The 26,932-nt window shown below is 34.2% G+C and overlaps 1 protein-coding gene across 4 annotated transcripts in view; it reads left to right on the top strand.

The window, feature by feature from the left end:
• The window catches only part of Gprk2 (G protein-coupled receptor kinase 2), a 647,504-nt gene that overhangs the window by 333,723 nt on the left and 286,849 nt on the right, over window positions 1–26,932 (top strand). The gene's annotated exons all lie outside the window — the stretch shown is intronic.

The following is a 26,932-nucleotide window of genomic DNA, read 5'->3' as shown; positions in this document are numbered from 1 at the left end:
ATTTTGTCAAAATTTTATTACTATAGAAAATTTTGTCAAAATTTTATTTCTATAAAAAACTTTGTCAAAATTTTATATCTATAGAAAATTTTCTCAAAATTTTATTTCTATAGAAAATTATGTCAAAATTTTATTTCTATAGAAAATTTTCTCAACATTTTATTTCTATCGAAAATTTTCTCAACATTTTATTTCTATATAGAACATTTTGTCAAAATTTTATTTCTATAGAAAATTTTCTCAAAATTTTATTTCTATAGAAAATTTTGTCAAAATTTTATTTCTATAGACAATTTTGTCAAAATTTTATTTCTATAGACAATTTTATCAAAATTTTAGTTCTATAGAAAATTTTGTCAAATTATTATTTTTATAAAGAAAATTTTTTTAAAATTTTATTTCTATAGAAAATTTTGTCAACATTTTATTTCTAAAAAAAAAATTGTCAAAATTTTATTTCTATAGAAAATTTTGTCAAAATTTTATTTCTATAGAAAATTTTGTCAAAATTTCATTTCTATGGAAAATTTTGTCAAAATTTCATTTGTATAGAAAATTTTCTCAAAATTTTATTTCTATTGAAAATTTTGTCAAAATTTTATTTCTATAGAAAATGTTGTCTAAGTTTTATTTCTAAAGAAAAATTTTGCAAAATTTTATTTCTATAGAAAATTTTGTCAAAATTTCATTTCTGTAGAAAATTTTTGCAAAATTTCATTTCTATAGAAAATTTTCTCAAAATTTTATTTCTATAGAAAATTTTCTCAAAATTTTATTTCTATAGAGCATTTTTGCAAAATTTCACTTCTATAGAAAATTTTTACAACATTTTATATCTATAGAAAATATAGATATAAAATTGACTATAGTTTAGTCAATGCATGGTATTAAAAAACAGCAACAATGATTAAAGAAAAAGAAAACAACAATAACAAAACAAAGCGAATGAAAAAAAGAGGAAGCGCGCTCAAAATAAACCCATCCAACTGCACTCAAATCGATGATTTGACGGTGGCAAAGGAAAAGAGATATGTTTCTATGAATTTATTTCGGCATAAGCCGGCTATCATGTAAAACCTTTTTTCGGAAGGTTCAAGTGTGGTTCATTGTTGGGTTTAATGAACTGCCTGAAATTATTCTGATAATCGGTTGATAGTTTTGCTGCAAGTAGAGGATCCTGATGAGGAATGTGGTAATTCCGAAACGTGCGTCCATCCAACCATCTTGCAGTCTATAGGGCTTTGCCCAAATAAATTTGACAAACATTATTTTCCTCCTTTGGTTAAGCTACACTTGTAGTTTAGTCAAGGCATGGTTTTAAGCTGAAATCAAAAAACCACAACAAAATTTTATTTCTATAGAAAATTTTGTCAAAATTTTATTTTATTTTATAAAATTTTATTTCTATAGAAAATTTTGTCAACATTTCATTTCTATAGAAAATTTTGTCAAAATTTTATTTCTATAGAAAATTTTGTCAAAAATTTATTTCTATAGAAAATTTTGGCAAAAATTTATTTCTATCGAAAATTTTGTCAAAATTTTATTTCTTTAGAAAATTTTGTCAAAAATTTATTTCTTTAGAAAATGTTGTCAACATTTTATTTCTATCGAAAATTTTGTCAAAATTTTATTTCTATAGAAAATTTTGTTAAAATTTTATTTCTATAGAAAATTTTGGCAAAATTTTATTTCTATAGAAAATTTTGTCAAAATTTTATTTCTATAGAAAATTTTGTCAAAATTTTATTTCTATAGGAAATTTTGTCAAAATTTTATTTCTATAGAAAATTTTGTCAAAATTTTATTTCTATAGAAAATTTTGTCAAAATTTTATTTCTATAAAAAAATTTGTTAAAATTTTATTTCTATAGAAAATTTTGTCAATTGTTATTTTTATAAAGAAATGTTTCTTAAAAATTTATTTCTATAGAAAATTTTTTCAAAATTTTATATCTATAGAAAATTTTGTCAAAAATTTATTTCTAAAAAAAAATTGTCAAAATTTTATTTTTATAGAAAATTTTGTCAAAATTGTATTTCTATAGAAAATTTTGTCAATTGTTATTTTTATAAAAAAATTTTGTCAAAATTTTATTTCTATAGAAAATTTTCTCAAAATTTTATTTCTAAAAAAATTGTGAACATTTTTTTTATAGAAAATTTTGTCAAAATTGTATTTCTATAGAAAATTTTGTCAATTGTTATTTTTATAAAGAAATTTTTCTTAAAAATTTATTTCTTTAGAAAATTTTTTCAAAATTTTATATCTATAGAAAATTTTGTCAAAAATTTATATCTATAGAAAATTTTGTCAAAAATTTATATCTATAGAAAATTTTGTCAAAATTTCATTTCTATAGAAAATTTTATCAAAATTTCATTTCTATAGAAAATTTTATCAAAATTTAATTTCTGTAGAATATTTTGCAAAATTTTATTATATAGAATTTTTTTGCAAAATTTTATTTCTATGGAAAATTGTATCAAAATCTTATTTCTATAGAAAATTGTGTCAAAATTTTATTTCTATAAAAAAAAATTTGTTAAAATTTTATTTCTATAGAAAAATTTGTCAATTGTTATTTTTATAAAGAAATGTTTCTTAAAAATTTATTTCTATAGAAAATTTTTTCAAAATTTTATATCTATAGAAAATTTTGTCAAAAATTTATTTCTAAAAAAAATTGTCAAAATTTTATTTTTATAGAAAATTTTGTCAAAATTGTATTTCTATAGAAAATTTTGTCAATTGTTATTCTTATAAAAAAATTTTGTCAAAATTTTATTTCTATAGAAAATTTTCTCAAAATTTTATTTCTAAAAAAATTGTCAACATTTTTTTTATAGAAAATTTTGTCAAAATTGTATTTCTATAGAAAATTTTGTCAATTGTTGTTTTTATAAAGAAATTTTTCTTAAAAATGTATTTCTTTAGAAAATTTTTTTAAAATTTTATATCTATAGAAAATTTTGTCAAAAATTTATATCTATAGAAAATTTTGTCAAAAATTTATATCCATTGAAAATTTTGTCAAAATTTCATTTCTATAGAAAATTTTATCAAAATTTAATTTCTGTAGAATATTTTGTCAAAATTTTATTTATATAGAATTTTTTTGCAAAATTTTATTTCTATGGAAAATTGTATCAAAATCTTATTTCTATAGAAAATTGTGTCAAAATTTTATTTCTATAGAAAGTCTTGTCATAATTTTATATCTATAGAAAATTTTGTCAAAATTTTGTCAAGATTTTGTTTCTATATAGAAAATTTTGTCAACATTTTATTTCTATTTCTATAGAAAATTCATTTTCTTATTTCTATAGAAAATTTTGTCAAAATTTTATTTCTCAGCCCTTTTATAGTTCTTTCTTTTTGCGATTCATTTTGTGAGTTAATTAATGATTGTGACACTAATAATCGTCTCCATTATTAGCAAGAAATACCCATCACTAGTCATATTGCAAAGTTCAAACGTAACATTTAATCGTTGCAATGAATGGAATGGGATAATGAAGAAACTCTTTAATATACCTGATGCCTGCACAAATGTCACTTAAGTTGAGTAAAGTGTGTCGCATGCACATTTCAAAGACAATTCTGCAGAGCCATTGTGGATGCTCTTGACGACTTTATTGTTTCAGAAAAATGATATTCCCAGTTATCTTCTCATTTTCTTCTACTAGGCTTCTCAGGCCATTTGTAAATGGACCTTCTTCCATGCCATATTAAAGCCAAAGTCGTATTGTTGGTAACATGATGACTGTATGCAACCAAACTATGAGCTTGTGATGAAGTTGACAATTGCATCATTGCAACATTTCCCAGTCATCAGCGATGTCTTCGTTGTCATAGTCAACTTCATTATTCTCATCTAGACGAGAAGTTGGCTGAAATTGCATTCTATTGTTAATTGCTCAGGGTAGAAAAGGAGATGGAGACTTCATTAAAATGCTTATTTGACTTTTTTTGCCATTCTCTCCTCTATCTCTAGGGCTGGCTATTATGCTTGCCTTAATGTAGTAAGAGGAGTTGCTCGTTGAACGCAGTGATTTTGTCAATTCCAGAGCATATTCAAAGAAAATCAAAGGTCCTGAATAAAATCTGATATACTGGGCTTTTGGCAGCCTACAGTAAATTACCAATAGGTTGTATTATGTCAATGGACATAATACAAATGTTACCAAGTGGGCCTAAAATGTCGGGCAGCCACTATATATATAATCTAACCTATGACTGCTAAGATATGAAGCTTGGAAATTATTAATAATTTCACTTAAGCGATATTAATCCAAATAATTCTATTCGGTGCGCAAAATTGGTAACACGAAATTGAATCTGTTTTCAATTTGCGTAGTTTGAAACCTATATCCCCATTCCATACCTTTCGTTATATTCCACCATCAAATGAAAGTTGATCCCAGTATAATAAGTTTGCAGTCTACCATTCCATTTTATACCATAACGATTCCCATCAATATGAAGTATATATACAAGGTGACTGATATGTATAGCAACCATCTTTAGTCTGCTATCATTTCTAAACCTCACTAATTTTTTCCAGTACCAGCTGTAACGACTAGTTTCTTCCGGTCGCTGGGGTATTGCTTGCGCGGGACGAGTCCGTCGCAGAAATTTGTTTTTGTAGTGATAGAGAAAGGAAAATACGATTTTATGCGTTTATATTACAATTTATTTATTAAATCGTTTACAATTAGAGCGGTATATAATAACTGGAGATACGGCTGGTGAGAGCACGTTTCGGGACGTGGTACAGATTCGATGGGGCCGGATGGACTTGAGATGGTGGCCTGGATAAGCACACCGGACTGGGCTGGGCGCGTGTTTGGCCTGATATGGCAGGAATAGGCGAGGTGAATGGCGACCTAACTATTTACGCTCTGTAAGTTAGAGCAGGATCCTAGAACAGAGACCTGGCTAAGTACGCTCTGTAAATCTGGTGAGACATATGGAAACGAGGCAGTGGTGAGTCAAACGTGGTCCTGTGAAACCTTGTGTGGAGCGAGTATATCTAGAATAACGCTAAGCGACGGGGAATGGAGAACGGGCAGTGACCCGGGGCGAGCTAGGGACTAGGAACGGCGGAGTGGATAGATGCGACGACACTTGGAACTGTGACCTTGGTTAGTACAGAGTCAATGGGTTCGTGAAGATCTAAAGTTACTGCTACCTGAGTAAGAACACAAGTCAAACGCGGGGAAGAGACTATGGGATCGTGAAGATCTGGAGTGACTGCGACCTGGATAAGTACACAAGTCAAACGTGGGGCAGAGACAATGGGATCGTGAAGATCTGGAGTGACTGCGACCTGGATAAGTACACAAGTCAAACGCGGGGGGAGAGACTATGGTATCGTGAAGATCTGGAGTATCTGCGACCTGGGTAAGTACACAAGTCAAACGTGGGGCAGAGACTATGGGATCGTGAAGATTTCGAGTGATTGCGACCTGGGTAAGTACACAAGTCAATCGTGGGGCAGAGACAATGGAATCGTGAAGATCTGGAGTGTCTGCGACCTGGGTAAGTACATAAGTCAAACGTGGGACAGAGTCAATGGGATCGTGAAGATCTAGAGTGGCTGCTACCTGAGTAAGTACACAAGTCAAACGTGGGACAGAAACAATGGGATCGTGAAGATCTGGAGTGACTGCGACCTGGGTAAGTACACAAGATAAACGTGGGACAGAGTCATTGGGATCGTGAAGATCTAGAGTGACTGCTAGCTGAGTAAGTACACAAGTCAAACGTGGGGCAGACACTATGGGATCGTGAAGATCTGGAGTGGCTGCGACCTGGGTAAGTACACAAGTTAAACGTAGAGCAGAGACAATGGGGTCGTTCTTTGTCCATAAAGCATTTGGACGTTGATCGCTAGTTTCGATATCAGTTCAGTTTTTTTTTTTACAAGCTTACAAAAGCATTTTGATCTATTGCATTCAGAAAAAAGTTAATCGCGATGGAATTCAAGCGTGATAGAGTGATTGCCTTATATTTTACTGGAAAACAAGACAAGTGGAGGGATCTAACGATATTTAAAGGAGAACAAATCTTTTGTTTCTCGTACCATTGATGGCATCGCGTCCAAAACGTGTACAAAAAAAAGTGGTAACAACACAAGATATGATCCGAAAAGTGAGGGCCAGATGTGATATAAATCCACGCTGCATTGGTATAAACCCTGCTCGTGAGAGAAACAAACGAGAGAACGCGGGAACACTTGTAGAAAAGAGCTAATCGAAAAGTACAAAAAGTTAGACTGGAAGGAGCCAGAAGTTGCATCGCTTGCACGATAGAGGCGAGTTAGCGAATGTGGTTTTCTCCAATGAGAACCATATCAAATTGAGCAATTTGTGTTCTAACAAAATAATCGGGTTTACTTGCCATGGAGATCAGCTGAAAATGTACATCTTCGATTGGCCACCAGAACTCAAGCGCTGCTGAAGGTAATGTTGTGGGTCGCCGTAGAATAATGCTAAGCGACGGGGAATGGAGAACGGATAGTGACCCGGGGCGAGCTAGGGACTAGGAACGGCGGAGTGGATAGATGCGACGACACTTGGAACTGTGACCTTGGTAAGTACCGAGCCAATGGGATCGTGAAGATCTAGAGTGACTGCTACCTGAGTAAGTACACAAGTCAAACGTGGGGCAGGGACTATGGGATCGTGAAGATCTGGAGTGATTGCAACCTGGATAAGTACACAAGTCAAACGTGGGACAGAGTCAATGGAATCGTGAAGATCTGGAGTGACTGCGACCTGGGTAAGTACACAAGTCAAACTTGGGACAGAGTCAATCGTGAGGATCTGGAGTGACTGCGACCTGGGTAAGTACACAAGTCAAACGTGGGCCAGAGACTATGGGATCATGAAGATCTGGAGTGACTGCGACCTGGGTAACTACACAAGTCAAACGTGGGGCAGATACTATGGGATCGTAAAGATCTAGAGTAACTGCTACCTGTGTAAGTACACAAGTCAAACGTGGGGCAGAGACTATGGGATCGTGAAGATCTGGAGTGACTGCGACCTGGATAAGTACACAAGTCAAACGTGGGGCAGAGACAATGGGATTGTGAAGATCTGGAGTGACTGCGACCTGGGTAAGTACACAAGTCAAACGTAGGACAGAGTCAATGGGAGCGTGAAGATCTAGAGTGAATGCGACCTGGGTAAGTACATAAGTCAAACGTGGGGCAGTGACTATGGGATCGTGAAGATCTGGAGTGACTGCGACCTGGGTAAGTACACAAGTCAATCGTGGGGCAGAGACAATGAGATCGTTCTTTGTCCATATAGCATTTGGACGTTGATCGCTAATTTCGATAACAGTTCAGTTTTTTGTTTACAAGCTTACAAAAGCAGTTTGATCTATTGCATCCAGAAAAAAGTTAATCGTGATGGAATTCAAGCGTGATAGATCGATTGTCTTATATTTTACTGGAAAACAAGACAAGTGGAGGGATCTAACGATATTTAAAGGAGAACAAATCTTTTGTTTCTCGTACCATTGATGGCATCGCGTCCAAAACGTGTACAAAAAAGTGGTAAGCAGATATGATCCGAAAAGTGAAGACCAGATGTGATATAAATCCACGCTGCATTGATATAAACCCTGCTCGTGAGCTAAACAAACGAGAGAACGCGAGAACACTTGTAGAAAAGAGCTAATCGAAAAGTACAAAAAGTTAGACTGGAAGGAGCTAGAAGTTGCATCGCTTGCACGATAGAGGCGAGTTAGCGAATTTGGTTTTCTCCAATGAGAACCATATCAAATTGAGCAGTTTGTGTTCTAACAAAATAATCGGGTTTACTTGCCAAGGAGATCAGCTGAAAATGTACATCTTCGATTGGCCACCAGAACTCAAGGGCTGCTGATGGTAATGTTGTGGGTCGCCGTAATGGCCGATGGTCGCTCTTCGCTTGTATTCTTCGAACCACATAGGGCATTTTGGAGAGTAAAGTTGACAATAAAAAAATGTCAAAGTGTTGATCATCTCAAGATGGTGCTTCGCTGCAGAGCCACTTTCGCGCATCGTTTGATGGCTTTGTCGGCCGTTTGAAGGCTATAACCCGAACAAACCAAAATTGATTATAAAATTTGATGTTACCCTACGGGAAATTGGTGCAAATTGCCACAGACGGACCTATCACAGGACTGGTACGGGTGATCCACTTTGTCGCAGTTTTTAAATAGTCATAATTTAATGATTTCCATACTCCCTTGATATAAAAATCTTATTGGATCTACACATTTAGTGAAGTAGAATTACCAGAATAACCTAAAATATTGTTCAACATATTTCAGAAGTTTTTCATTTCTGGTGCGATTCGGAGAACCAAACTGAAACAGATCCCTAAGAGTTTGTCCGAGACTGGTTCATGAGGACCAGTCTATGGAGTGCTACTGCTAAAATGCCCCAGGACGTGCCCTTAGCAACGAGTCCAAGACGTGCCCTAAAGTGTAAATTTACTACGTCAATAACAAACCCATGTTAAAGTGACCACTCCCTTCCATACGTTTTGACCAGAACTAGGACTGGTCCATACACACCAGAAACTAGTCCTAGTATCGGTCCTGTGGTTGATCCATTTCCCGTAGGGTATTTCCGACATTTTGTGTTTTTGAACAATAAAATAATATATCGCTTTACTTTGTTGCATTACATATCAGCCAGCTAGTATACTTATTAAGGGAGAACGATATCCGCCTATCTGTTGTACCACCCTACAGTCTTTAATGAAGGTGCTATCGTCCTGAATTTTTTTTTCGCAAATTCGTTTTTTTTCTTTAAGTAGGTCAAGTTTTTAATATTGCTCCCATATAAACCAATCCCCGATTTGATTTCTTGAGCATCTAGACAACGCCGTCGCCCTGTCTGTTTGGTTTGGCTTGAGATTCGCGACTTCCACAGACTCGGCGGTGGTGCGGCAAGAAACATGTACTACACGACGATAATAATCTGCCACGGTTGGAGGCTTTGTGGTACGGAAACCTACGTGCATACGGGAACGCCTTCACGTAAGGTTCCGATAATGACACTAATTACGGTGCTTACAGGAGAATTTCCACGTACGATACGGGCAGTGAGAATGGTTACGGTGCTTTCGGGTGAGTCTCCACCTAAGATATGAGCAAAAGAAATGGTTATGGTGCTTACGGAAAGTTCTTTATGTAAGATACGAGCAATGTAAATGATTCCCGTTCTTACGGGAGCGTCTCCAGGGCAATGACAATGGTTACGGTGCTTACGGGAACGTAAGATACGAACGTTATGCCGCTCATTATGTCCCACGTACAATGAGAACAAAAGAAAGGGGTTTTGTTCGCTTACGGGTGCGTCTCCACATTAGACCATGTAAGATACTAGCGTTATGGCACTGATTATGTTGCTCATGGGCACGTCTCCACATTAGACCCGGACAAAGAGAGTGTTTACGTTGCTTACGGGAACGTTTCCACGTAAGATACGTGAGTCTCGTATGGGATAATATTTACATTCACTCACATTTGGCCTGATTCGCTGCCACTGTCACTTGGTATTCACTTGTGATGCTCATCCGCTCCCAAAGAAGGAATATGATCCCCTCCAAGATATTTCAAGAGCAAAATGTTATTTTTGGAAGAGTTAGAAATCAGGAAGTCATATAAAATGGACAATGCTATTGCAAAAGCTGCAGAGCTCCCGTTGATGAGGCCGATATTCAGAAGCGATATCTGTTGTCGCAGAGAGCTTAGATCTCTTACTGAACAGCATAATATTACTCTGTGCTGGGTACCTGGACATTATGGAATAAGGGGTAACGAGGAGGCAAATGTGCTGGCAGAGGAAGGTGCACGCGTTACGGATAACACCGTTACTGGCGTGTTGCTCCCGCTATTTCTATATACTTACAGAGTTAATGTCAAATTCAATGATTTATGGAAGGACGATAGACTTCCTCTGCGGACAAACCAAACTGGTATGGAACGACAAGAGTAACAGGTTGGCTGATAAGTCCCCGGTTTAACAAAGAAAAACACATTTTTTTTGTCAAAATTCGTTTTTATTATTCAACATAGTTCCCTTCAAGAGCGATACAATGATTCTAACGACCTTCCAATTTTTTGATACCTTTTTGGTGGTACTCCTTCGGTTTTGCCTCAAAATAGGCCTCAGTTTCGGCGATCACCTCTTCATGGCAGCCAAATTTTTTCCATGCGAGCATCCTTTTGAGGTCTGAGTTCACTTGGTATTCACTTGTGATGCTCATCCGCTCCCAAAGAAGGAATATGATCCCCTCCAAGATGTTTCAAGAGCAAAATGTTATATTTGGACGAGTTAGAAATCAGGAAGTCATATAATATGGACAATGCTATTTCAAAAGCTGCAGAGCTCCCGTTGATGAGGCCGATATTCAGAAGCGATATCTGTTGTCGCAGAGAGCTTAGAGCTCTCACTGAACAGCATAATATTACTCTGTGCTGGGTACCTGGACATTATGGAATAAGGGGTAACGAGGAGGCAAATGTGCTGGCAGAGGAAGGTGCACGCGTTACGGATAACATCGTTACTGGCGTGCTTCTCCCGCTAATTATATATACTGACAGAGTTAATGTCAAATGCAATGATTTATGGAAGGACGATAGACTTCCTCTGCGGACAAACCAAACTGGTATGGAACGACAAGAGTAACAGGTTGGCTGAGAAGTCCCCGGTCTAACAAAGAAAAACACATTTTTTTTGTCAAAATTCGTTTTTATTATTCAACATAGTTCCCTTCAAGAGCGATACAACGATTCTAACGACCTTCCAATTTTTTGATACCATTTTGGTAGTACTCCTTCGGTTTTGCCTCAAAATAGGCCTCAGTTTCGGCGATCACCTCTTCATTGCAGCCAAATTTTTTCCCTGCGAGCATCTTTTTGAGGTCTGAGAACAAGGAAAAGTCGCTGGGGGCCAGATCTGGAGAATACGGTGGGTGGGGAAGCAATTCGAAGCCCAATTCATGAATTTTTGCCATCGTTCTCAACGACTTGTGGCACGGTGCGTTGTCTTGGTGGAACAACACTTTTTTCTTCTTCATATAGGGCCGTTTTGCCGCGATTTCGACCTTCAAACGATCCAATAACGCCATATAATAGTCACTGTCCATGGTTTTTCCCTTCTCAAGATTATCGATAAAAATTATTCCATGTGCATCCCAAAAAAACAGAGGCCATTTCTTTGACAGCGGACTTTTGAGTCTTTCCAAGCTTCGGAGACGGTTCACCGGTCGCTGTCCACTCAGCCGACTGTCGATTGGACTCAGGAGTGTAGTGATGGAGCCATGTTTCATCCATTGTCACATATCGACGGAAAAACTCGGGGTGTATTACAAGTTAACAGCTGCAAACACCGCTCAGAATCATCAACACATTGTTGTTTTTGGTCAAATGTGAGCTCGCGCGGCACCCATTTTGCACAGAGCTTCCGCATATCCAAATATTGATGAATGATATGACCAACACGTTCCTTTGATATCTTTAAGGCCTCTGCTATCTCGATAAACTTCATTTTACGGTCATTCAAAATCATTTTGTGGATTTTTTTGATGTTTTCGTCGGTAACCACCTCTTTCTGGTGTCCACTGCGTTCACCGTCCTCCGTACTCATTTCACCACGCTTGAATTTTGCATACCAATCAATTATTGTTGATTTCCCTGGGGAGAGTCCGGAAACTCATTATCAAGCCAAGTTTTTGCTTCCACCGTATTTTTTCCCTTCAGAAAACAGTATTTTATCAAAACACGAAATTCCTTTTTTTCCATTTTTTTCACAATAACAAAAGTTGCTTCACAAAAGACGATCTATCTCACAAAATAATTGACTTACAGACGTCAAATTTTGACACGAATCATTTGAAGGTTGGTACCAGGGATCCGGAGCGGAGCGTGGAGCGGAGCGGAGCAAGCCCTTTTCTTGCCGGAGCGGGAGCGGAGCGGGAGCGGAGCGGGAGCGGCATTTCTAAAATCCGGAGCGGAGCGGGAGCGGAGCGGTTTCCAAATGAAAAACCGCTCCGCTCCGAATAAAATATTACTTGAATGAAATGTGTAATTTTGAAATTACACTGTGTAGGTAATTTCAAATATAACTAGTACTTAGCGTAGTGTGAGTAAACGTTTAAAATGTACGATATGTATTTTTGTACGTATGTACATTGGGGAAAACACAACGTGTTTTTTAGTAATTGTTTTCAAAAACGGCAAATGTCAAAATATATCTCTAGTATGAGTTGTAAAAGTAACAACAGTACTTTCGATCAATTTCATCCCGTATTACTACAAAGATCTTTGTAATGAACGTCAAATAAATGCAATTAAATGATCTTATTTATATTTAATTTTTTAGTTTTCTACACTGAAAAAAATATTGCCGTGAAGTCAAAGATTTCATGTCCTTAGAATAAGAATGCAAATTTTGCTTAACATGGAAGACGCATTTCTCTAAACTTTTGAATGAAGTTGTAATGTCCTTATAATTAAGTGATTTTACTTAAAAGTGTGTATCATAACATGAAAGATAAAATTTTTGAGGTAAGGTCAACGTGACTTTAATAATTAAGAAAAATTCTTTTTTTCAGTGTAAGGACATTCATATTTGCTTTACTATTGTACTATATCCTAGCATTCTCTTATTTCTGATATTGGTTCTCGAAAATTTAATTAAAATTATGGATAGTTTCAATTTTGGTTGAAAAATGTGCGCATATACATTTATTTTAATTTTTTTTCTCACATTGACTTGATTTGTATTATTGCATGTTATCTACTTTTTTGAGGACGAACATTTCTTAAAAATGCTGTTCGAAAATGTATTTTTGCAATAAAAGGGAAAAAAGCGAAATTAGGTAACACTAGATCTGAGTAAGAATATTCGTAGGTATACCACGGACTGATTTCGATGGAGGTTGTTGCAAACATAAACATACACACACACATTACAAATATAACAAAACCTCTTCTCTACGTCTGTTGCAAAACAAAAAAAAACTTTCGGAGAGTAGTTACTTCTACTCTGTGTATAGACTTTCAATTCCAATCAGCGTTGCCGCTTTGGTCCGATCGGACCAAAATTGGTCCAAAAAATGTCTAATTTTTAAATTTGGTCCGATGGTCGGACCAAACAGCATTTGGTCCATTTTCATAAATTTGGTTTCTATCACATATTAAATAGTAGATGGTGCACCGCAAAGAATATTGTCGGGAGGCCAAATATTTCACATGCGTAAAATATGAATACTAATTTTGCTTAGAATAGAAAACGTATTTCTCTGAAATAAAGTTTTTTCCTTGTCTAAAAGTCTCTAAACTTTTCAATGAAGTCTGTTTGTCCTTATAGCTAAGTGATTCGACATAAAAATGTGTATCCTAACATGAATGAAAATTTCGTTTTAATGAAGTCAAAATGGATTTAATATTTCTGAAAAAATCTTCAAAATTAATAAAATGTTTCAACACATTGTTTTAAAGTCATTATACCCTAAACCACATAGTGGTTAGGGTATAATAAGTTTGATCTGCCAAAAAATGTGCCTACCAGAAATATTGATTTTAGATCGTCGTCAAATTTAACACAAAATAATCTTTTGTATCACCCTTTAAGTCTGAAAATTTCATCGAAATCGGTTCAGATTTAGATATAGGTCCCATATATATGTATCGCCCGATTTTGCCAAATTATGTCATAAAACCCTTATTTATCAACCGATCTTACTCAAAGTTGGCTAAATGTAATCTTCTATAGCACTAACTATATGTGCAAAAAATCATCGAAATCGGTTCAGATTTAGCTATAACTCCCATATATGTACCACCCGATTTTTCTAAATAAAACAAGTAAGGAAAGTCTAAAGTCGGGCGGGGCCGACTATATTATACCCTGCACCACTTTGTAGATCTAAATTTTCGATACCATATCACATCCGTCAAATGTGTTGGGGGCTATATATAAAGGTTTGTCCCAAATACATACATTTAAATATCACTCGATCTGGAAGAATTTGATAGACTTCTACAAAATCTATAGACTCAAAATTTAAGTCGGCTAATGCACTAGGGTGGAACACAATGTTAGTAAAAAAATATGGGAAACGTTTAAATCTGAAGCAATTTTAAGGAAACTTCGAAAAAGTTTATTTATGATTTATCGCTCGATATATATGTATTAGAAGTTTAGGAAAATTAGAGTCATTTTTACAACTTTTCGACTAAGCAGTGGCGATTTTACAAGGAAAATGTTGGTATTTTGACCATTTTTGTCGAAATCAGAAAAACATATATATGGGAGCTATATCTAAATCTGAACCGATTTCAACCATATTTGGCACGCATAGCTACAATGCTAATTCTACTCCCTGTGCAAAATTTCAACAAAATCGGAGTTAAAAATTGGCCTCTGTGGTCATAGGAGTGTAAATCGGGCGAAAGCTTTATATGGGAGATATATCCAAATCTGAACCGATTTCAAGCAAATTTGGCACGCATAGTTACAACGCTAATTCTACTCCCTGTGCAAAATTTCAACTAAATCGGAGCAAAAAATTGGCCTCTGTGGGGAAATGAGTGTAAATCGGGCGAAAGCTATATATGGGAGCTATATCTAAATCTGAACCGATTTTGCTGATATTTTGTAAGTTTTTTGAGACTCATAAAATATTCGGATGTACGGAATTTGAGGAAGATCGGTTGATATACACGCCAATTATGACCAGATCGGTGAAAAATATATATGGCAGCTATATCTAAATCTGAACCGATTTTTTCCACAATCAATAGGGATCGTCTTTAAGCCGAAACAGGACCCTATACCAAATTTTAGGACAATCGGACTAAAACTGCGAGCTGTACTTTGCACACAAAAATACATCAACAGACAGACAGACAGACGGACAGACAGACAGACGGACATCGCTAAATCGACTCAGAATTTAATTCTAAGCCGATCCGTATACTAAAAGGTTGGTCTATGATTACTCCTTCTTGGCGTTACATACAAATGCACAAACTTATTATACCCTGTACCACAGTAGTGGTGAAGGGTATAAATATGGGAAACATTTAAATCTGAAGCAATTTTAAGGAAACTTCGCAAACGTTTATTAACCCTGGAAAGTCATCCTTATTTTTTGTACACTAACGTCATCCTTCGTCATTTTACTGCGGCATATTTCAAGACGCTATAATTTGCATTGTGAGCAAAAATGAGAACCAAATTTGAGAATATTTTCTTATTCAATATGGTTTTAATTAGTATACAACAAAAATTCATAAAATAGTTTAATTAGTATAGCTTAAATTTATCATTTCCCAATCGACTAAAATATATTTTAGATCGAAATTGAAATTATGCGTCGTCATTTTGACGAAGGATGACTGTTCAGGGTTAATGATTTATCGCTCGATATATATGTATTAGAAGTTTAGGAAAATTAGAGTCATTTTTACAACTTTTCGACTAAGCAGTGGCGATTTTACAAGGAAAATTTTGGTTTTTTGACCATTTTTGTCGAAATCAGAAAAACATATATATGAGAGCTGTATCTAAATCTGAACCGATTTAAACCAAATTTGGCACGCAGAGCTACAATGCTAATTCTACTCCATGTGCAAAATTTCAACTAAATCGGAATTAAAAATTGGCCTCTGTGGTCATATGAGTGTAAATCGGGCGAAAGCTATATATGGGAGAAATATCTAAATCGGAACCGATTTCAACCAAATTTGACAGGCATAGCTACAATGCTAATTCTACTCCCTGTGGAAAATTTCAACTAAATCGGAGTTAAAATTGGCCTCTGTGGTCATATGAGTGTTAATCGGCCGAAAGCTATATGTGGGAGCTATATCTAAATCTGAACCGATTTCAATAAAATTTGGCATACTTGACTACACTACTAATTGTACCCCTAGTGCAAAATTTCAACCTAATTTGGATAAAACTCTAGCTTCTGGGACCGTATTAGTCCATATCGGGCGAAAGATATATATGGGAGCTATATCTAAATGTGAACCGATTTCAATAAAATTTGGCACACTTGACTAATTGTTCTTCTTCTGCAAAATTTTAAGCAAATTAGGGTAAAACTCTGGCTTCTGGGGCCATATAAGTCCATATCGGGCGAAATATATATATGGGAGCTATATCTAAATCTGAACCGATTTCTTCCAAAATCAATAGGGTTCTATTTTGACCCAAAACACATACTTGTGCCAAATTCGAAGTCGATTGGTCGATAACCTAATCCCTTGGTTACAAAAATGTGTTCACGGACAGACGGACATGGCTATATCGACTCAGGAGCCCACCCTAAGCATTTTTGTCAAAGACACCATGTGTCTATCTCGTCTCCTTCTGGGTGTTGCAAACATATGCACTAACTTATAATACCCTGTTCCACAGTGTGGAGCAGGGTATAATAAAACTCAATTGAACAAATCATACAATATTTGTACTATAATTTTCTCGAAGAGGAGCGGAGCGGAGCGTGGAGCGGAGCGGAGCGATTTTTTTTATCTCGGAGCGGAGCGTGGAGCGGAGCGGTTTTTTTTTCTCCGGAGCGGAGCGGAGCGGAGCGAAAAAAATGGACCGCTCCGGATCCCTGGTTGGTACTATATAAAAATAATATACATTTAATACTAGCGACGCCATCTATGTGTCAGACCGGGGATTTATCAGCCAAACTGTTAGTAAAACTCTGGATTCCTAAAGGAAACGCCTAAAGAGGATTTGAAACTTGAGAAGCACATGGTAAGGATTGGCTTAGTGACTGATGATATTTGTAGATTGTGCCTGGACCCGAAGGCTACGGAAGGCTTTTACCATTTTCTGTGCCAGTGTCCGGCATTATCATTTCGAAGAAACAAGATACTGGGGTCCTTTTTCTTTCAGGATATTACTGAATTACGGGACTTTAATCTGAAGGATATACTTGCCTTTATTAAGGCTTCTAGATGGAAGTTCCAGAAACTTGTTTGAAAATGCAAATATGATGGGATTGATCCTGGCGGAGGAAGATAGATAATGAAGAGGAAAGAAACAACAATTTCCTTTCTACGGATTTGGTGTCATCCTCTATAACCAATCTCGATGTGTGTAGGGCTAATTGTTGTTGGATCTAATGTAGATATAACAATTGCGATTATTTCCTCTTAATGCAATCGTTTTTTAAATCACTGTATACCAGCAAATAATTGTCGCAATAACATGCATGACGATAGATGATGGTGATGTTGATGATGATGATGATGATGATGATGCAACCATCAAATCAACTAACCAACTGTCATCATCTTCCTCTGGGGATTCATTGGTACATGTGTGCCTTGTATGGTTGGCTAGCTAGCTGGCTGGCTGGATGGTTGATTGGTCTGTTTATTTTGCCATTGTTGGCCCACTTTCTCATGTTATCTGGTGTTGTCGTCATTGGTGAATAAGCTTTTATAGAATCATAAAGACTTCTACTAGTTGTGTATTGGCCATGTTGATTGTAGCATTTTGGTCTTGCTTATATCGAATACCAACAAAACACATTCTATTCCTCCTCCACAACCACCTCGAAACCCCTGGTCCATGTCATTTTTCTGGCTACTTTTAATTTATTCATGACTTGATGTCAGTGCACATTTTTGCATTGGTGCTGCATGATGGCTTCTCTTTGGTTTTAGAAGTTTAAGAGTAAGAGAGGAGAGGGCTGCGGTCACAGTATGAAGAACGTGCTACATTTGAGGATTTACTTGATTGGACATATGCACATTTTCCAAGACCAGGAGCCCTCTCATTCAAAGGCCAGGCAGCACTCAACAAATGTCAATAGTTGCATAAATAGTCGTCATCTTTGTATCACATTCGTTTCGTTGTGTAGATTTCAATTTGCATTTAAATTCATATTTAATTCACTCGATGGCAAAGATTCAGATTCAGATTCGGATTTTTTCTTTAAGTCGCTTTTTGCTGGCTTGAACAGTTGCTGCCGCCGAGTTCATTGATCAAGTTTCATTTTTCTTGTCATTCTTGACACTTATACGGCTAATAAAATGAAATGTTCTTCTTTCCTCTTAGCTTCTGGGGGAGCTGGTGTATGACCATAGACAGCTGTCAATGTGGACATGTCTTTAGAATATATCAAAAATTTTGATTTTTTTTTTTGAATAAATAAGCTCTCAAGATTTACATGAATGATGAAGAGGACAACTTTTGTCGAAAACCTGTGGCTATATATTGGCCATTTCGGAATAATGGGCAGATACCAAAATTGCTTCCATTCCTAATTTATCCAGGTAATAAAATTATCTACATTCCGTAGACAGCTTACAGGTCTCAAAATGCGTTGTATGAATCTGGATAGTATCCACTATCTGAAATGGTTCACTTAAATTTTGAAGAAGTATGAAATAATGTATAGGCAGTGAAGCTTTCGAACATATGCTCCAAAAGCAACAAAGAACATATTTTTCCATCGCATCGTTACTCAAACGAAAAATTGTTACGCAGTCATGCCTTATCCACCACGGTAAACCAAATGTCCATGGAAAGAAGCTTATATTCTGTATTTGAAGGGATCGGCTGGGTGGGTTGTACTATGAGCTGTTGTAACCGTAATCGAAATAAAATTTTGACAAAATTTACCATAGTAATAAAATTTTCTATAAAAATAAAATTTTCTATATAAATAAAATGTTCACAAATAAGAAATAAAATTTTGACAAAATTTTCTATAGAAATAAAATTTTCCATAGAAATAACATTTTGACAAAATTGTCTATAGAAATAAAATTTTGCTAAAATTTTCTATAGAAATAAAATTTTGACAAAAATTTATATAGAAATAAAATTTTGACAAAAATTTATATAGAAATAAAATTTAAAAAAAAAATTCTATAGAAATAAAATTTTTACAAATTGTTCTATAGAAATAAATCTTTGACAAAATTTTCTATAGATATAAAATTTTGACAAAAATTTTTATAGACATAAAATTTTGACAAAATTTTCTATAGATATCAAATTTTGACAACATTTTCTATTGAAATAAACTTCTGAGAAAATTTTCTATAGAAATAAAATTTTGGCAAAATTTTCTATAGAAGTAAAATTTTGATAAAAATTTTTTAGAAATAAAATTTTGACAAAATTTTCTATAGAAATAACATTTTGACAAAATTTTCGCTAGAAATAAAATTTTGACATAACGTAGAAATCCTATGCAAGGAAAACAACTACAGACGAAGATTTACTCTGGAAATGTTACACATAATTAACACTCCCACTAACGAGAGAATAAACTATAAAAAAGATATTGAGAACTGCGCGAGAATATATCGACATACGATACAAAAACACAAGAGAAAGTGATCATCAGTAGAAAACCAGACAGCGAAGTAACAAGACATCGGATAAAATGTAAATGACAATAGTTTGACTTTAATTTGTGAATTTTGTAATTAACTTTTGTTTAATTTTGTAATTTGTAGCCTTGAAAACGGTCTGACGAAGTCAACCGAAATATCGGAAAATAAAAAACTGAAAACCAACAATTTCGAGTTTAATTTATAGACCTACAGCCGAGATTATGAGATAAAAATCATAAAAATTAAAATAAAAGGTCAACAATATCAACAAAAAACATAAAACAACCGGAAGGCACGCCGAATCAAAACATCCAATCATGACAATTTACACAAATATCAAGAATAATTACAATGCACACACATATAAAGTCGCTAAAAATTACTCCAAAAGCCATAAGCAGTCAGCAAATCTCAAAAGTTCCATAACATTTCTTATAAAATGCAAAAAAGCTGGTATCATACCAAACTTCATTAACAATGCAACCAAACACACATATACCATTTTCAAAACACACAAAAACAAAAATATCCCGCCAAATATCGAGAGAACATTACACAGGTATACCTATAACTTTCACATGAAAATCTTAAAACTACTAATAGAGTATAAACACAAACAAATACACGAAAATCGACAAAACATTCAAACCGCGCAAACTCAACTGACACAGCTTTTATCACAACAAGATTTATCGTTGTACTTGGAGAGTGAAAACACTCTGTACAACAGCGTGACACACAAGAACAAAACAACACACATTAAAAAGCTAGATGTACTTAAACAACAACACAAAAAACAGCTTAACATTAGAACTCATAACGACTGGTTTGTGAATAAGACAGAGAAAGACATACCGAGAGAAGTGCAATGGATTCTCTCACTGGGTCCAAAACATGCTCTCCCGCATAACAATAAAAGTTTTCCACTATTACAAGTTATCGCCGAAGGAGAAGATTGTGTACAGACAATTGAGAGCAGAGAGGAACAAGAGATGGCGAGAACAAAATTGACAACATTAATAAACGATCATTTACGAAGATCACAAATGAGCTTAAGAGATAAATACATATCAAGCACAGTGGTACAGACACGACAATATTTAAAGGAAAATGATGACATTCTAATTCTTAGTGCTGACAAAGGGGGAAAAACGGTTGCAATGAATAAAATTGACTATGATCTAAAGATGAAAGAAATATTACACGATATGTGTACGTACAAACGAATAAAAATTGATCCCACCTCTAGACTCCAAACGAAGAACAACAAATTAGTGGAAAAACTTTATAATCTCAATATTATTACCGAACAAGAGAAAAACAAGTTGACAAGCAGGACCGCAGTAGCTCCAAGGATTTACGGACTTCCAAAAATACATAAGGAGAGCACACCATTAAGACCTATTTGTTCTTCGATAGACTCGCCATCGTACAATTTATGTAAATACATAGTAGGTATATTAAGAAATATAACACTTGACTCTAAATATAATGTTAAGGACTCTGCGGATTTTAAGACAAGATTGGAAAATATGACGATTGAAGATGATGAAGTTTTAATATCCTTTGACGTGGTGTCATTATTTCCAAGCATTTCGGTAAAGCTAGCAATTCAGACGATTGAAATCGACCATAATTGAGCAGTATACGAACATGACGAAGGATTTATTCATAGATTTAATTACATTTTGTATCAAGGACACCAGATATTTTAAATTTGAGGACAAGATTTATGAGCAATTAAAAGGTATGCCAATAGGTTCCCCTGCTTCACCAATTGTAGCAGACATTATTATGGAGGAACTTTTAGACGAAGTATTTAAAAATATTACTAAACCACCGATATTAACAAAATACGTAGATGACATCTTCGCAATCATAAAGGCATCAGAAGTCGACGAAACACTAAAGGCCTTAAACTCATTTAATAGACAAATTCAATTTACAAAGGAATTAGAACAGGACAATAAACTACCATATCTTGACGTAATAATACATAGACAAGGAAACCAACTGAGACTAAATTGGTACCAAAAACCAACGGCTTCTGGGAGACTGCTCAATTTTTACTCTAAGCACAGTAAACGTATAATTATCAATACAGCGACAAATTTCATACGAAGGATATTTAATATTAGTGATCCAGAATTTCATTCTGAAAATGAAAATAAAATTAAACGAATTCTCCAAGACAACAATTTCCCACAACGAACGATATATCAACTCTTATCGAAAGTAAAAGCCAACCTACACAACAACCGAGAATTGACCAAGAAAAAGGATTCAAAAATATACAAACCAGTGACATATATACCAAACTTCTCCGAGAGACTGTCTAAGTCTGACATATACAATAAAGAAAAATATCAACTCGCGTTAAAAACTACAAACACTGTCAACGGATTATTTAGTAAAACAAAAACAAAAATTAAGAATGAAGATCAACACAACGTAGTATATAAGATAAAATGCAACGGTGACAAATCCAACTTATGCCAAAAGACATATATTGGTACGACAATGACAAAATTAAAAACAAGATTGTCTTCACATAAATCTGATATAAAAACAACAGACAAACCAATGGAACAAAAAACAGCACTTGCGGCCCACTGTACATTGACTGGTCACAAACCTAACTTTAATAACGTAGAAATCCTATGCAAGGAAAACAACTACAGACGAAGATTTACTCTGGAAATGTTACACATAATTAACACTCCCACTAACGAGAGAATAAACTATAAAAAAGATATTGAGAACTGCGCGAGAATATATCGACATACGATACAAAAACACAGGAGAAAGTGATCATCAGTAGAAAACCAGACAGCGAAGTAACAAGACATCGGATAAAATGTAAATGACAATAGTTTGACTTTAATTTGTGAATTTTGTAATTAACTTTTGTTTAATGTTGTAATTTGTAGCCTTGAAAACGGTCTGACGAAGTCAACCGAAATATCGGAAAATAAAAAACTGAAAACCAACAATTTCGAGTTTAATTTATAGACCTACAGCCGAGATTATGAGATAAAAATCATAAAAATTAAAATAAAAGGTCAACAAGAAATAAAATTTTGGCAAAAGTTTCGATAGAAATAAAATTTTGACAAATTTTTCTATAGAAATAAAATTTTGACAACATTTTCTATAGAAATAAAATGTTGACAAAATTTTCGATAGAAATAAAATTTTGGCAAAATTTTCTATAGAAATAAAATTTTGACAAATATTTCTAGAGAAATAAAATTTTGAAAAAAATTTCTTTAGAAATAAAATTTTGACAAAATTTTCTATAGAAATAAAATTTTGACAAAATTTTCTGTAGAAATAAAATTTTGACAACATTTTCTGTAGAAATAAAATTTTGAAAAAATTTTCTATAGAAATAAAATATTGACAAAATTTTCTATAGAAATACAATTTTGACAAAATTTCTACACACAAAATTTTTTTTGATTCAATCACGAAATTAATTGATCCAAGTGATTTTTTAATTGAAATGTCTTCAATCACGAAAATGATAGTATTGGGCATAGAAAAAAATTCTTGATTACAAAATTAATTGATTTAATTAGCAAATTTCAATTAATTTTTTAATTGATTCATTTAAAAATTTAATTGATGTTGATTGCAAAACTAAATTAATTTATTAATTAAAAAAGGTAACTATTTCAATTACTTTCTGAATTGGCTTAGAGTTTTTTTTTGTAAATTAAAAATTGATTGTTGGAAATACATTTTTAATTAAAAATTTTAAAAATGTTCATCACTTTTTTTAACTGTCTTAAACTAGTCTTTCGAATTTCATTAAAAAGTTAATTGTATCAATTAATTTTTTAATTAAAAATTTTAAAAGTTTCTATCATTGACTTGATTAACTTAATGTTTCTATCTTGATTAAAAAGTTAATTGTATCAATTAATTTATTAATTGAAAAAAATTTCAACTTCAATTAACTTTTTAATTGGTGATGTTTTTTTCTGTGTATGGAAATAAAATTTTGACAAAATGTTCTATAGAAATAAAATTTTGGCAAAATTTATTTCTATAGAAAATTTATTTCTATAGAATTTATAGAAATTTTTTTCTATAGAAAATTTTGCCAAAATTTTATTTCTATAGAACATTTTGTCAAAATTTTATTTAAATACACAGAAAAAATATCACCAATTAAAAAGTTAATTTAAGTTGAAAATTTTTTCAATTAATAAATTAATTGATACAATTAACTTTTTAATCAAGATAGAAACATTAAGTTAATTAAGTCAATGATAGAAACTTTCAAAATTTTTAATTAACAAATTAATTGACTCTTGCGAAAGACTAAGTCAGTTAAAAAAAAAGCGATGAACATTTTTTAGATTGTTAATTAAAAATGTATTTCAAACAATCAATTGTTAATCCAAATAAAAACTCTATAGAAATAAAATTTTCACAACAATTTCTATAGAAATAAAATGTTGACAAAATTTTCTATAGAAATAAAATTTTGACAAAATTTTCTATAGAATTAAAATTTTGACAAAATTTTCTACAGAAATAAAATTTTTCTATAGAAATTAAATGTTGACATAATTTTGTAGAGAAATTAAATTTTGACAAAATATTCTATAGAAATAAAATTTTGGCAAAATTTTCTATAGAAATAAAATTTTAACAAAATGCTCTAGCTTATCTTACAGTTCTACTAGATTACTTATGCTATTCGCGAAATGAAGATCGAATTCACAGTGTCTGAATTGAATCCCCAGTCCCTGCGATTGAAATACATATACAAGTTTCAGTACACCTGAAGTCTCATCGAATGAACTGTGGAACAAGAAACTCCTTGTGATTGAACAGCGAACCGGAATCTATGATTGGACTACTATGCTCCAGTGTCAGTGAATGGACTACAGACTGAAGTGTCACTGCCATTGAATAAGCCGAAGACCTAATGATTGCACTGCAGGTAGAAACGCAGTCTCAGTGATTGAACTTTAAACAGATGTCGAAGGATATAAAGGGTAATACGGTCAAAATTTGGTCAAGGGAAAATGCGTGTAAATCGGCGAAATCGTTTATTTAAAAAATTAAATTTAATTTCTTTTTCAAGTTCAATTAGTATAAAATTCAGGAAAAATATTCAGTTAGGCTTTCGCTTTTCCAAATCCGAATTGCCGGGCCTCACGCTTGACACCTGCCATCAGATTTTGTACAGCCACCTTGTCCACCTTCTTCGCCGCAGAAAGCCAATTTGGCTTGAACTGCTGCTCGTCCTTAGCAGTTTTTTTGGTCTTCCGATTGACAATAGCCCAGTATTTCTCAATTGGGCGGAGCTCTGGCGTGTTGGGAGGGTTCTTGTCCTTGGGAACCACCTGCACGTTGTTGGCGGAGTACCACTCCATGGCCTTTTTACCGTAATGGCAAGATGCCAAATCCGGCCAAAACAGTACGGAACAACCGTGTTTCTTCAGGAAAGGCAGCAGACGTTTATTCAAACACTCTTTGACGTAAATTTCTTGGTTGACAGTCCCGGAAGCTATGAAAATGCTGCTTTTCAAGCCACAGGTACAAATGGCTTGCCAAACCAGATATTTCTTTGCGAACTTTGACAGTTTTATGTGCTTGAAAATATCTGCTACCTTTACCCTTCCTTTTGCCCTATAAAACTCCTGTCCCGGAAGCTGCTTGTAGTCGGCTTTGACGTAGGTTTCGTCGTCCATTACCACGCAGTCAAACTTCGTCAGCATCGTCGTGTACAGCCTCCGGGATCGCGCTTTGGTCATCGTATTTTGTTTATCATCGCGATTTGGAGTCACTACCTTCTTGTAAGTCGATAGTCCGGCTCGTTTTTTGGCTCGATGCACGGTTGTAGACGGTACACCCAGCTTATTTGCGGCATCTCGGAGAGAGAGGTTAGGGTTTCGCTTGAAACTACCGGCAACTCTCTTTGTCGTCTCAGCGGCTTCCGGTTTTCGATTTCCCTCCGATCCAGACTTCTTGGCTGTCGACAAACATTCCCCAAACACCTTAATTACATTTGTAACGGTTGATTTTGCCAGCTTTGCGTGCAAGTAGCTCGGATTTTCGCGATGCGTGAGCAAAATTTTGATACGCTGCTCTTCTTGCTTGGACGGCATTTTGACAACTGAGGAGTGAATTCCAAAATCAAAATAGAAGCAACATTCTACACACACACACCTTCAAAATGAGGGGTGTTCAGGGTTTTTAAATGCAAAATTGAAAGAAATACGTCAAGTTTATATTGACCAAATTTTGACCGTATCACCCTTTAGTCATACTAGGCAAGTGTTTGATAAAAACGAGGTGATGCTTTTTTTCCAAGAGCTGGATACCATTATTGGAAAATGCTCCTACAGTGATGTGATTTTTGTGGTTTTACTGTGGCGGCGAATGCTGTTTTCTGTCATATATGTCCCTAGTGTGACCGTACCGCATGTCTATCAAGTAAAGTTCGTAAGAATTATTGTAGACAAAATTCCCAGCGATTGCATGGCAGACAAGAGACTTTGTGCTTGATCTGCAGACCGAACAGTGGATCAAAATCTCAGTGGATGAACTGCAGACAGGAGTCACCATAACCCTGTGACTGATATATAATACAATAAAGTAAACGATATATTTTTTTACATTTTTTTAGATTTTATTGTTCAAGAGTAAAAAATATCGGAAATAAATTTAAGAATCAGTTTAGATTTGTTCAAATTGGCTACCTGTGGTACGAATTATTGCCTCGAACAGGGCTTCAATACTGTCTATAGGATATTTTCCCTATAATATTCGATATTTATTTTGATCCCATGCTCGATGAATACGAGAGGGAAAATCGCCATAATAAACTATGGGAAATGTCTTTGACTCAAACAGATGGATGGGCAAACAGTGGTAACATAAGATTAATTTTCAAGAAGTTCAAACATAGTATCAGACCGATTATACAATGTGCTTTATCACCCATCCTATTATGGTGACAAAGTTTCGGTGTATCCCATTAGAGCCCATGTCATTATAAATGGATTTCTTCAACAATAAGACAGGCGGTCCTTTTGATATCAACAGCATTGCGGCAAAATGATTGCAATTGAAAGAGAATAGAAAAGAATTTGCAAAAAAAACGAACACTACCATAAATTGTCTGACCACCATTATGATTATTGTATATAGTTTTATTATATTTATTTATTACTTATGTTAGCTCAATGTTATATTGTCGACCATTAAAGACGATGCTGGAGCTGAGAAATGCTCAAGCTCTCAAGCACGTTACAAATGCTGCATATTAACACAATTCTTGATTTATTGGGCGTTGCTGCTGCTACTTCCATTCATTCATTCAGTCAGTCAGTCCACTCACTCATTCATGTGTCCATTCGTAATTGTTAAATAACAATTTGTGAACTATTTTATATTTATTTATTTATTCGTTTTCCATGGCATTGTTTATTATTTATTGAACAATGTTTATTGATTGTGATTCGTTAATCTGACATTCTCTGTGTTTTCTTTTCATTTCAGGTGAGTTTACATTAC

The sequence above is a fragment of the Haematobia irritans genome, chromosome 1 (assembly GCF_050003625.1).
Source record: "Haematobia irritans isolate KBUSLIRL chromosome 1, ASM5000362v1, whole genome shotgun sequence".
NCBI classification, from domain to species: domain Eukaryota; kingdom Metazoa; phylum Arthropoda; class Insecta; order Diptera; family Muscidae; genus Haematobia; species Haematobia irritans.
Note: the sequence above shows the minus strand (reverse complement) of the source record. Positions and strands in the feature narration are given on the sequence as shown.